The 12,300-nt window shown below is 43.8% G+C and overlaps 1 protein-coding gene across 3 annotated transcripts in view; it reads left to right on the forward strand.

The window, feature by feature from the left end:
• Positions 1-12,300, forward strand: part of RAB3IL1 (RAB3A interacting protein (rabin3)-like 1) — a 46,195-nt gene that overhangs the window by 21,075 nt on the left and 12,820 nt on the right. For all 3 annotated transcript variants that reach the window (XR_774125.1, XR_774127.1, XR_774126.1), the window contains 2 exons: positions 31-476; positions 2,151-9,308. The gene's annotated coding sequence lies outside the window, so the exon portion shown is untranslated. The remainder of the gene's footprint in view (positions 1-30; positions 477-2,150; positions 9,309-12,300) is intronic.

Consider the following 12,300-nt stretch of genomic DNA (forward strand, 5'->3'; position numbering starts at 1 on the left):
GGGATATAATTTAATTTTTTTTTTTTTTAGGATCCTCTAGATTCTGTATTAAAACGTAATACAAGAATCTTTGCTCTTTGCAAGGGAGAGCAGCCTCTCTTTTTCTCCGGAGGTTTGGTCCTACCCTGTGCAACATGTTCATGCAGCCACAAGAGGGCACAGGCAGACCAGGCAGGGACTGTCCCCCCTCGCTGGTCACCCTGCGAGGATGGAGCATCTCCAGGGTCCTCCCTCGCTTCTGCTCCTGCCCCTGAAGGCATCCCACCTGCTGACTTGTCTTCTGCAGCCTCTTCTCAGGTGTATTTCTGCAGCCTTCCTCCCCTGCTGGCAATGGGAATTGGCGTTAGATGGGTCCTGTTCTCCTTAGGCAACTGGAGAGTAAGTCTGTGATGTGGAATGGAGAGGAAGGATTTGGGTTTCTTTAAGGGATTCTCGGTTAAGCCTGAAGAACATTGCAAAGCACTGAGGATGGCCAGGTGAGAGACTGTGAATGTTTTGCCATGTCTGGGTCTTTAGGTGTGATGTCCTCACTAGAATCAGCAGGGATTGCTGTTCAGAAACTTTGCTGTGGCTGGGAGCTGAACCATGAGGTTGGTGCCCAAGTTTCTATGCTCTGAGAAGACATCAGCCCTGTCCCTTATCCATTCTGCCCACCTCTTCCACCAGAGCTTTCCTGCTGGTTTCTCTCTCAAGAATAAACCATGGTTCAGTTGCCAGATCCTCTCCATGTCCTTTGAACAGAGTCTCTGGGTCCCTTGTACATGTTGCTGTATGAATAACATTTTTCCTTGTGCCCATTTGCCCCACAGCTTAGCACCTGCTAACCTGTCCTGGGCCAAAAAAGAGCTTCAAAGGGATGGCAGGTCAAACATCTGCCTTTGTAGATGCGTTTGGCTTGCTCGAAGGACAATGAGCAAAACCATCGGAGAGGATTTTGTTTTCCTTCCTCCCTTCCTCCTAAATCCTTTTTCCCTACCGTAAAGCATAAAGGTGGTTTTATATCACGTCTGGACTTTCATGTCCATCAACCAGCCTTTGTGCAATTCCTCTTGCATTCTCACGCTCTGTAAGCAGAAAAGCAAGTGTGTGTGACCTCAATCTTTTCTTGGAGCTCGTAAGGGAGAGAGCAAGTGGGAGCTGACTGCCTATTTACCCTGGAGATGCCCTAGTAACTGTAGGACCAGCAAAGGGTGGGCTGTGAAGGAGAGTGGTCCTCAGTCATCCCTGTGATAATTCATGCAGAGGCTTGGCCACCTTGAGTAATGATGTTTTATGGTAGTACTATAGGTATATAGGCACCAGGACAAATGTACATGTAGCTTGATAGCACGTCCGTTGTGCCACCAGCGTCTTCATCAGCAGCGTCTGATGTTTGTTAGTATTGTTAATAACCACATTTTCAGGATGTGTGGCATTTTGGTGTGGTGCCAGAACGCAAATAGTCTGGCAGTTCCAGCAAAAGCAACTAGAGCTCGTCCTGTGGTTTTTTCCTGCACCAGTTCTCGTGTAAATTATCCTGGGTGGTATCAGTTCAGCTACCTGTCTTGGAGCTTCACTTTCCCCATCCGTCAAACTGGGAGATGATTAGTTTCCACCATGAGGCGGATGTTTGGGCCCCACTATTTAGGACAGCTTCTATCTAGAGCTCTAGTAGGAGTGATAAGGGGTGTGTGTATGCTTGCTATATTTGGTCTACCTGTATGTGGGGCTCTGAGCATTTGTGCATGTATTCATGGCTGGGAGGGATAAGGGTCTGCAGGTCCAGAATGAGACATCTTAACCTGGACTGCAAAGGAGCTTGGGTCTGGAAGAGAAAAGGGGAAATTTTATATCTCTGATGGAGGTTAGCGTTGTGTGTAATGAGGTGCTTTTAGGTACTTAGATGTTAATACATGTTTAAGTGCAGAATCTAGGAGACTTTGAATGGCAAGAAGAGAGAAACCAGGGTAAGGGTCCTAGAGATTTGGTTGCTCATGGCAGTTCCCTGGGTCAGCTGGTCCTGTGCTTTACGCTGCCTTCAAGGTTACACAAGGTTTGCACAGGGCCGTAAATCAGGCTGTCTTTGCACAGTTGGTCAGGCTGTCCCCACATGCACAGAGAGATGTATGTTTCCAGGAACCAACAAACAAAAGACTTTTTGTTTGTTTCAGGTGTAGACAAGGAGAAGGGAGGAGGTAAGCAGATGGCCTCAAAAAAGTCAGCTATTTCAAACCTTTCTTGTGTGTAACCTTCTTTTATGACAAATCTATCAAACCAGTGAGGATTACTGTAGAATAGACAACACTACCTCAGCCAGGGGGAAATTCCAGTCAGTTCAGAAATTTGGGGAGCGTGGCCCTGCCAGGAAGAAGTTGATGTCCTGGCACAACTCCTAACGTGCACGTGGCACTGAGGGCTGGGACTGGTCAGCTCTGCCAAAGCACCACGTTCCTTATAGGAGCAGTCCCAGTGGTACCACTGGTGCTGGAAGCCAAGAGGTCAGTTTTGCTATTTATCATGTCAATATTTCCATGTTTGCGCGAGGGTTATTGGGCTGAGCCGAAAAGAGCTGAAACATTGACTTCAGCCAGCCTGTTAAAGCAGATGGACTTTGTGCTGGTTTACCTAACACTGGCAGGATTGTCAGAAGCCAGAACAGACGCCCAGTGGGGTAATTCCCATTTGCAAGTGATGAATTGAGTAGCTAGCAAGATACCTTCTAGCCCTGTTTACCCTGTGGCCGTAACGATACCCTTCAAATTTTGGTCACCGGTGAAATGCTCTAGTTGCACGCCTGTTGCTGGGGGCTAGGTCCAGCAGAAGGCTAAAGCGTGCCGTTATCTACTTTGTGTTGAGATCAAGTGCACGGGGCTCAGTGGACAGTGAGGGCCCTTCCAGAAGGGCTGGTGTCTGCCACAGGGAACTGTGGTAAAGCAGCTGCAAAGACTGTGCACCACGGAGCTTGGCGAAGCAGCAAAGGATCTTCTGCATCCTCTTCATAGCAGGTGTCCAAAGACACCAACCCCTCTCTACTTATCAAGTAATAATAGTATATTCTGTGGGTTCCTCCATCGCGGGGGATCTGGGCACGCATTGTGGCAGAAGGCATTGAGGTAAAGAGCAGGGAAAGCTTTAAATAAGGTATTTAGTGGGCAGTGGCAGGAGGCAAGCGAGGGAACGTGAAAGGAGATGAAATCAGAGAGAAGCAGCAAGACTCAGTGGTGTATATTGTTGGAGGGGAACTTGTGCTGGGTCACTGGTGTGGTGGGGGAATTCATAACTCGGTATGATTTCACTAGTGAGATGGCAGGTATGCAGTGCACAGCCTGAAGAAGAGAGAAGTGAAAGAGCTCATTTGGAGGTGGATTAGAAGGGAAAGAGAATGTAGAGAAAATGAGACTAGGTCTAGTTGTGGGCTGGGTGTGAGGGGAAGAAGGGCAAATCTGAGCTGACAGTGATGGCTTGGTTCAGGAGATGTGATAGCCCTAGCTAGTAAAAAGTTTGGGAAAGTTTGGGAAGGAAAAGGTAATTCTTAGCTTGCTTTTGGCCAGGTTGAACTTGAAATTATTTCCCTTGTAGGAGAAGATATCAGGCTGGGTTAGCTGAACAGCAAGAGTTGAGTCATTGGTACCTGTCTGGTTACTTACAAGTAACTTCAGTGACAGAAAAGCGGTTCACAGCCATTTGTGCAGGAGAAGCCCCAGAACAGCTCCCCATGGGATGGTCTCAGAGAGGGGACCTGTGAAAATGAAGTTGAAAGAGAAATTGGAGGTAGTTCCTGGAAAACTTTGCAGTGAAAACTCTAGCACTTGTTTGTGTACTACATAGCTTTCAGTGATATTCGCATGGGCATGCAGAACCTCATGAGCTTTTTAACTCGATGTACAATACCAGAGACTTCGTTAATGTTTCCTATTTATGCTTCCACTTGAGTTCTGGGACTGCAGGTTTTCCTCTGGCAGATGTAGACATGGTATTGGCTCAAGGACGGCTCTTTGCCCTTAATTCCCCTGGCTCATTGTGCTAATTCTGCTCTGTTAATCACCTTAGAGTCAATTTAAGATGCCTCATGCCAGTGGACATGTATGTCAGCCACAACTGAAAGACACCTTTGCTCTTTCTGCAGCAGAATTGCAGCTGGGGCTGGAAGAGGTGACTTGTCCGTTGCCTTTGATGACCTTCCCCTTGGTCAGGCCACCTGCTGAACGTCAGCAGACAAAAATGATAAGGAATGAAGCACGAATCCAGCTTTCAGTTAAACTGATGATAGTGCAGTGGGCTTGACAAATAATGTTTCAGTGGGAATTGCAGCAGTGTCTAATGGTCCCACAAGTGGATGATCTTTTGGACAGGTAAAGTGCTGGGACCACCCAAAAAGCCTGACAGCTCTGACTTGCATTAAGCCTAAAGACTCTTCTACACTAGGAATGCTAACAGAGGGGATGTGAGGACCAAATGTTATTCATCTAGCATGGAAATGATATGCATGTGCCTGAGAGAAGACCTCATGTTTAACCCCCTGTTTAGGTTGTCTTTCCAGCCCCCTGTTCTTCTGACCAGACCATTGCATATCCATGGATTTAGCAATACTTCACTCCTGGTTTGCAAAAGGACTCCTGGTGTGACAACTAATTTAGATGCATCAGACACTACAACAAGCTCTTTAAATCCTCAGTGACTCTGTGAAGATTTGAGAGTTTCCCTGTGGCTCGTAGTCCTCCAATTATTTTGGCTTGGGCTGGTGCTACTGGGTCCGTGACTGGGTGATGGGATAAAACTTACCTCCTTTGCAGAGGATGGTTCTTTCATTTCACATGCAATGCAAATATCCCAGGATATTTGCACAGAGGGAAGAAAACTCTGGAGGTAATTTAGTCCTTCTCCCTGTTCATAGCTGGGCTATATTTGAGTTAGGTCAGGCCAGCCAGTGCCTTATCCAACTGAGTTTTGAAAACCCAGAAGTAATTTTGCTGTTGTCAGCAGTAGCGTCACTAGCTTCTCTTCATTATGCTGAGTGTAAAAGCCTGCCTTTACACATTCAAAATGCACAAATATCTTAAACCCTCTTACTGCAGCATGTGTGTTCCCACGCTCTGACTTGCCCTCGCTATCTTGGCAACAACACATCTGTGAGAGCCTTTCTGAAACTTAGGTACATTTACAAAATATTTCAATAGAGACCTGGAAAATTGTCCTTTTCTGTTTAGAGGTGGTTACAGAGACGTTGTGGAAGGGAAATTGCTTCTTAATCACTATCCCCCATTTTGTGTGCGATTCATTTGCACATCACAGAGCAGACTGATGCAATGTCACTTTGCTTTTTATTTATATATTTTCAGTTATGCAGACAGAAGTGTTCATAGAGTCATAGAATGGTTTGGGTTGGAAGGGACCTTTAAAGATCATCTAGTTCCTGACTTGCCCAAGGTGAGAGACAGAATCTCATGCTGCAACATTCAAGTCTAGACATTTTGTTATTAAGCAAATTGTTGATTTTTTTGCAGGGATGTGAAAGGAGTCATGATGCTGGAATGCCGCAATGAACACTGTAGCTTTAAAGTCATCCTGATGATGCCTTGTCCTCTGGTGATGTTGGATTGCATTTCAGTTACATACCTTTACCAAATCAGATGTTTAATTTTAGCATTTTGTGAGTTTCAGCATGATCGGGAGACAAGAACGAGCAAGGGATTGGAACTGGTATTGGCGGCAGCACCTTCGTTTATGTTCACACTTTATTTCCTGTGAAGAATAGGCTTTGCTGCTTAGGCCCATTTGGGGTCACGAGTATGGCCGAAAGGTCTGTTGACTTGCAAAGGGTGATAATTTCAACTTGGAGTGATTTATCTGGAGATGCTTATCAGGCAGAAGGAGGAACTAGCTCCAGCTGAGAAACCAACAGCATCTTCTGCAGATTCAGAAACCAAATTTTCAGGTTTTATCAGGCATCTGTAAACAAGGATTTTTTTTATTTTTTTTTTTTAGTATAGATTGTCTGGACTAATTCTAATGGTAGTATCATCAGTCTAATTTACTCTGCTAAGCATGTTGTTCTGGTCTCAGCTGGCACTTTTACATCTCCATGAGCAGTGACTCCCAAAATCACTCACAGATCTCTTCACCAGAGGTGCTTTCCTGATCTGGGATATTGTTTGGCACGGAAGGGACCTGAAACAATTTCAGAAGCTGCTATATAGACTTCTGGTAGAAGGGCAGTGAAACAGCACGGACAAGAGCTGACATGAAACCCATGAAGACTCCCAGTGAAGTAGGTTGATTTGGGCCGGACCCAATGACTGTCAGGCATTCTTTGTAATTAGAGCCATGCACACGGGCTCTGGCTTTGTGCTGGTCACTACGAAAATAAGGGAAAAATCACAGAAGAGAAAGCGCAGTATGGTTCCTATGTTTTATATAAAACGGGTCACTGCTTAATGAAACGGGGTGCAGATCTGAGTGCAAGATAAGTGAAGTCAATGAAATTAATCAAACCAACCAACCACACCCATTTCAACTAGGATGTGTGCAATTACTGCAATTAATCTTCTCATTGACATATACAAAGTCAGCACCTGGCCAATCAGTTGCATAGTTGTCTAACTGTGCTAAGAATGATGCTTCAAGCAAGGGTGGTGCTTCCATATGAGAATCCTTCTCACTGTTACAAAACCCCAGGGTATTTAAGAAAAGAGTCATCATTCACACCAGTGAAGCTTATATTTGCAACCAAGCCATCTCCATGGGAGTTGGATAGCACCTTTATTTATAACACAGCTCGCTGACTTGGGTAGAGTCCCCAAGCAGAGATACAGTCTAAGAATAATGTCTTTGTCTCAGGATCAGCACTAGGTATATTTGTAGCAGGATACTGTGTCAGCATCCTGAGGACTGGATACCCTTGTCTTTTGGTTGATCACAATTAACCCCAGGCTAAAAAAAAACAACCTTTCCTCCCAAACTGACTGGCTAATTCTGATCAAGAAGTGCAACAGAAGTTAATTTGGCGTGCTGGTTTGTTTTGGGTTTTGGTCTTGGGCTTTCTGCTTCTCACCAGACATTTGGAGCTGAGTACACATGCTGTCTAATTCTGCAGCACGCTGATGGACAGCTTGTCTCCCTGGGGTGCTAGGAAAGGCATCTTGATTCAGAGCAAAGCTGTAATCCAGGACTTGTTCGGCAACTAGAGAAGGCTTTGAATGTAACGCCCGGTTGACAGGGAGTCCGTTCTCTCACTGAGTCTACAAAAAACATTGGCTGGAGTTAAAAAGTTGGAACATATTAGTCTTATGGTTCAATTTTATATAGCTGTCTACACACAGCACTTGTTACTATGAAAGTCAGCTTAGCAGGTCCATAATCATCAAACCCGCACCAGGATATTTTAGGAAAAAAACTTAACTTTCCATATACGTCATGAGTTGGCCTGCATATCATAGAAAAGGATCTCAGATATGAGGATTTTTCAGCATTTCATCTTGCTCGTCACAGCTGGGTGTTTGTGGTTTGTTTTTGCTGGAATGCATTTTAGCAGTTGTTTCCCTTGAGTTATGCTTGCCAACAGGCTTTCCGTCTCTGTTCCCATTGCCAGTAGTTAATTTTATGGATATTTCTAACACTGGTTCTTAGCACAGGGCTGAATGTTCTTCTGTGAGGGGCTGGAGTGACTTTATAAAAAAAAATAATTTCAAAAAATTCATAATGCACTGCTCATAAATAGATTTTATGTGTTTGCTATTATAACTGATATGCTATAGTAATAATTGGACTGAAACTTTGGTCCTTTTACATTATATTTATAGGAGAGAGAGAGAAGTATATGGTGAATATATTGAAGCTGTTTTTCTGGATCTGTGAACTTTTGGACTACTCTCACTGTATTTTCCTATAAACCCACATAGAAATGGATGTCTGCTACATGTCTTTATTCAGGATTATGGAAGACTGTTTTTAAATTAAACCTTCTATATGACTCAGATTCTCAGCTTGAGTACATAGCCTGTTGCTCAAAGAAACAAGATGAATTTGGACAGTTCATGGACCAGTCCATAATCCATGCAGAAAAGATTTCTTTGTAGAAAAGAGAAATCACCTACGCTGCAACCTCAATAGCGTATCTGTGTCTAGACTCAATAGATTTCTCACTCTGAATTGGGAAATAAATGAGCTTATCCTGTAGCTCTTATTGGATTAATTGTTTTCATGTTGTTTCTAGTCAGTGTTTGGGAAATAAACTCCACACCTTTCCTAATTCTGTCAGCAAGAGAAATTTGGAAAGAATAACTTCTGTACACAAACGAGACCTTTTCACAATGATCTCCTCCTCCCTATCTCGTTTATCAGCAAGAGGCTGAGCAGCACCATAAACATCATCCTTTTTGAGAGGCTTCTTACCACCTTGCTGATGCAATATGTCTCCTCTCTGTTAGTGGTCGAGTTGGACTTCTGCAAAATGTTCCTCGTCTGTCTTGCTCCTGGCTTAGCTGGTGACTCCCGCTAGCTGAATCACTGCATTCCTGCGGTGGCTGGGGATCGTGATGCTTCTAAAACCACCCACTTTCAGTAGAAAGTGACTTCAGGTTGTTAAACAACTGACATGGCTGGGGTCACGAAGGATCTTAACGTCTTCCTGAAGAACAGGAATGACATCTCAATTCAGACCTTAGGGTGCTTGAATGGAGAAATTTCTAGGATGCTGGAAGGGTTGTGCACCATGCTATGCAAAGGCAAATCATACTGTGTTAAATAGATCTGTCCCAGGACAGTGTTAGGGTTGCCATGGGGGAATGATTCACCTCCTGGCCTGCTTTTGAATTCTGGAATTCAGTATTACTCCCTTAATACTATTTATAACATGGTTTTCAAAAAAATGATGATTCTCTGTCTGGAAATGTGAATGAAATATCTGCCTTACAAGAGGCTAGCAACGTCACCTATACCCTGTTCTGTAGAAACTGCAAAATAGCTAGGAGAGGGGGACAGTGTAAGTGGGACATAGTATGGAAATGTTTCCATATTATATTTGAGGAATGCAGACAGATTTTTCAAGCTGCCCAATAAAATGTATAATAATATGATATAGCCCCAGCACAAATGCTGAACTAAAAATTGAGTTTTTTCAGAGGCTGAACTTGTCATTGACTTTTCTGAACAGAATTTAAACAACCTGTTGCAAGGAGGGAACTATGTGACAATGTACCTGCCTGCACTAGCTGGGTAAAAACTGATTGTATGAGCACCACAGACACATTTCTTATTGTGTTGATGCTGCATTCTAAGTATGTTGTGAAACACAGACTTTCCTGATACATCTGGAATTGGGCCATTGCAGAGTAAGTAAAACAGATTTTTTTATTTTTTTTTTTAAAGCAATATTGCTCATGGACGAAGGCTTCTTTATAGATCTTGCCAATCATAAATCTCTATTTTTCAGGCCATTAAGTAACTTAAAATAGAGTTGGAACTGATGAGCTCAATGCCTGGCATATGAGTATTTAACGTAAGAATACTAGGTGCATTTTATGTTGATTTCATGCCTTAGATTCCTTACCATCTATGTGCTAATTTCAAGGGAGGGAAGGAACTGAAAAGACTTAATTTCAAATAGCCCATGGAAACTTTAGTCTGTCACAATTTACTCACACTTAAAGTCAGATAAATAAAATAAATAAAAAAAAAAGAAACCCAGCCAGCCACTTGTACAACTGGGTTCACAGGGCCAGTATGTTTCCCAGGTTCCCAGCTGAAGGATGAGCTGAACTTTTGATAAGCAGAGCCTAAGCTTGTGGAAGACAAAACTTGGAAAACTGGCTAGCTTAGTGCATTTCAGCTAATGCCTGTGGATTCTCAGCAGAGGTACAAGCCCCATGTAAAAGCAGCGAGGGTTTTAGTATGGCTGTGAGATGTGGCTGGAGTGTAGGCATCTTAATCCAGTATGCGAACTCGGAACCATCAGGTCTTTGGTCCCCTTCAAGCCATATTGCGTTGAGATGCTGAGAGGTTCTGGGAACAGTCGTGCTCTCCCAGGGAAGAAAGCCAGGTGATATATCAATTTGTAACGGTTTATTTTTGTGTAAGACCTCTCTGTGTTTGTATTAGGGGAATGTGTTTATTCTAGGATCAAATAAAAGTCCTAATAATGGGGCAAGGTAGGGTCATTTTCTGTTCTGAGTTCTATGACTTCTCATAGAGTGCTTTCTGTGCAGAATGAGTTTACCTATGAAGCAATTAATGTGTACTCTGGAAAACTGTAGTATTGATTTAAGGTAACAGATAGACTGGCCTTTCCCGACTATCATTTTGTCACCTGACCTAGGACAGTCTTTGCCCTTCCTAATCACAGCCTCCGTCTGGGTTTGTGTGCTTCTCTCTCTATGGTTCAAATAGGTTTATTTGCAAGAAGAAACAGTCTCATGGTTCTGTTAAAGCCTCTGGACTGACCTACAGCCCACTGATGGTCTTGACCTACAGCCCACCAAGGCATTGGATCATGCCAGTTAGAAAAGCTGCTGCAAGCTGCTTACCATACCTCTGGATGAGCCATGAATGCGCTGAAAATTGAGGTTTAGACAAATTGTAAGAAGTTTCTATGGAAGTTTTCACATTGGTTTTGTTCTCAGTTGCCTCCCTGAATGGCCTGGAGACTGAGTTTGAATGGCCGGGTGAGTCTTTTTACAGGAAGATCTTTTCTTTGGTGCTCGTTCCCAAGATGAGGATAAGCAGTGCCTTTGTTCCTGGGCTGTGTGAAGGCTGATAAAGAAATCTATCCATGCTATAAAAGTCAATGTTATAAAAGTAATTTCACTAATTTCACCCTGTGAAGTGGAAAAAGGACTTTCCACAATCACTAGCTAACAGCTCCTCTATAAAAAAAACACAAGGGAAGCCATAAGTCTGATCCCAAATCCTTTTCTAGAGTTTGCTTCCACAGTGTTCTTATAGTCTGTGGTCTGGGATCTGATTTTGAACCGATAAGAACAGCAATTACAAGACTAAAGTTGAAATTCAGACTTGAATCACCCCTTATGCCAAATCCTACCCTGACCCTTTAAGAATTCTGAATTTGAACATATATTCTTGATCTCAGAGCCAGACCTGGATGGTGACATTCATGCCCTAGAAATGTCCTACCTAGCTTAGTTGGCTTCTCCATGCTACCTGCTAGTGGGTTTGTACTGCAGGTGCTCCGAGAGGAAACAGATTCTTCGAGCACTGCAGTGACTCTGGATGTGACTGGAAAAAACACATAAAGCATGTTTATCGTCAACAAATAGTTATGATTTTATTGAGCGGTAGAATACACAAGAAAAAAATTGTTCTTTTTGAGTTACTGATATATTTTTTGTTTTTAAAGAATGAAATAATCGGGAGCTGTTCTATAAGGAATGTCATTTTGATATTTTAACAACTCCTAGAAAACATTTGAAATGTTAGGGCTTTGTTAGGAAGGCTTTCTTAGGAAAGCATCTATTAGAAGAGGCCATGGTGAGGACATGGCAACTTGTTACAGAAAGAAAAGGATGTCTTTGTCTTATTGAAGACCTAAAATCCAGCCAGTGTGATCAGCCCCTGCAGCAAGGAGTGGTGGTGCCTGGAGATATGTCCTGATGAGGCTCTGCTGGTGCTCTGAGCCTCCCAAGCCCAATTTCAGTAAGCGGTTGGGATCTTAGACTCCTCAAATCCATGCTTAAAGGAAAAATCTCGGTGCAAATACCCTAATTCCCGTTGTGCCTCTGCCTAGAATCGTGGGGCTAGATTTCATGTTAGTTCACAAAGCTGGCGCGGACCCACGGCCTTCAGTGGAGTTAATTTTTGTTGCTGAAGGTCTAGGCTACAGCTTTAACCTACTTTAGCCAGAGTACAGGAGAAGCACATGCTTTGGGGGGGGGGACTGAAACGCACTGTTGAAGGGCACTGTGTGTTACCCTGTGCTGTCCCTGCTCTCAGAGCTCAGGGAGGGGAAGATCCAGCTCACCACGAGATGTCTAGCAATGTTGCCAGCCTCTGCCGTCTCCTTTGAGCCTGTGCTCTGCCCCTTCTTGCCTTGGATCTCTAGCATAAGCTGTTGTCCAGGCAGACGCCAGCGATGAATGGGAGAAAATGGGACACCTGATTTCAAGTTGCTTTTTCTTCTCTCTCCACCCCCTTGGTATTTTTTCTCCCACTCTGCCATGCATCCCTCCCCAGCCTGTTCCCTTCCCACATTTCTCCCATCTCTGTACTTCTCCCAAAACACGTGCCCACCTCTCTCCTGCCCAGCGGCTTCTCTTGCCTTCGCTGCACTTGCTTCAGTTAATGCCTTTCCTTGCCAACTGTCTCTGACCA

Source organism: Haliaeetus leucocephalus, unplaced genomic scaffold, assembly GCF_000737465.1.
Source record: "Haliaeetus leucocephalus isolate CR32 unplaced genomic scaffold, Haliaeetus_leucocephalus-4.0 Scaffold173, whole genome shotgun sequence".
NCBI classification, from domain to species: domain Eukaryota; kingdom Metazoa; phylum Chordata; class Aves; order Accipitriformes; family Accipitridae; genus Haliaeetus; species Haliaeetus leucocephalus.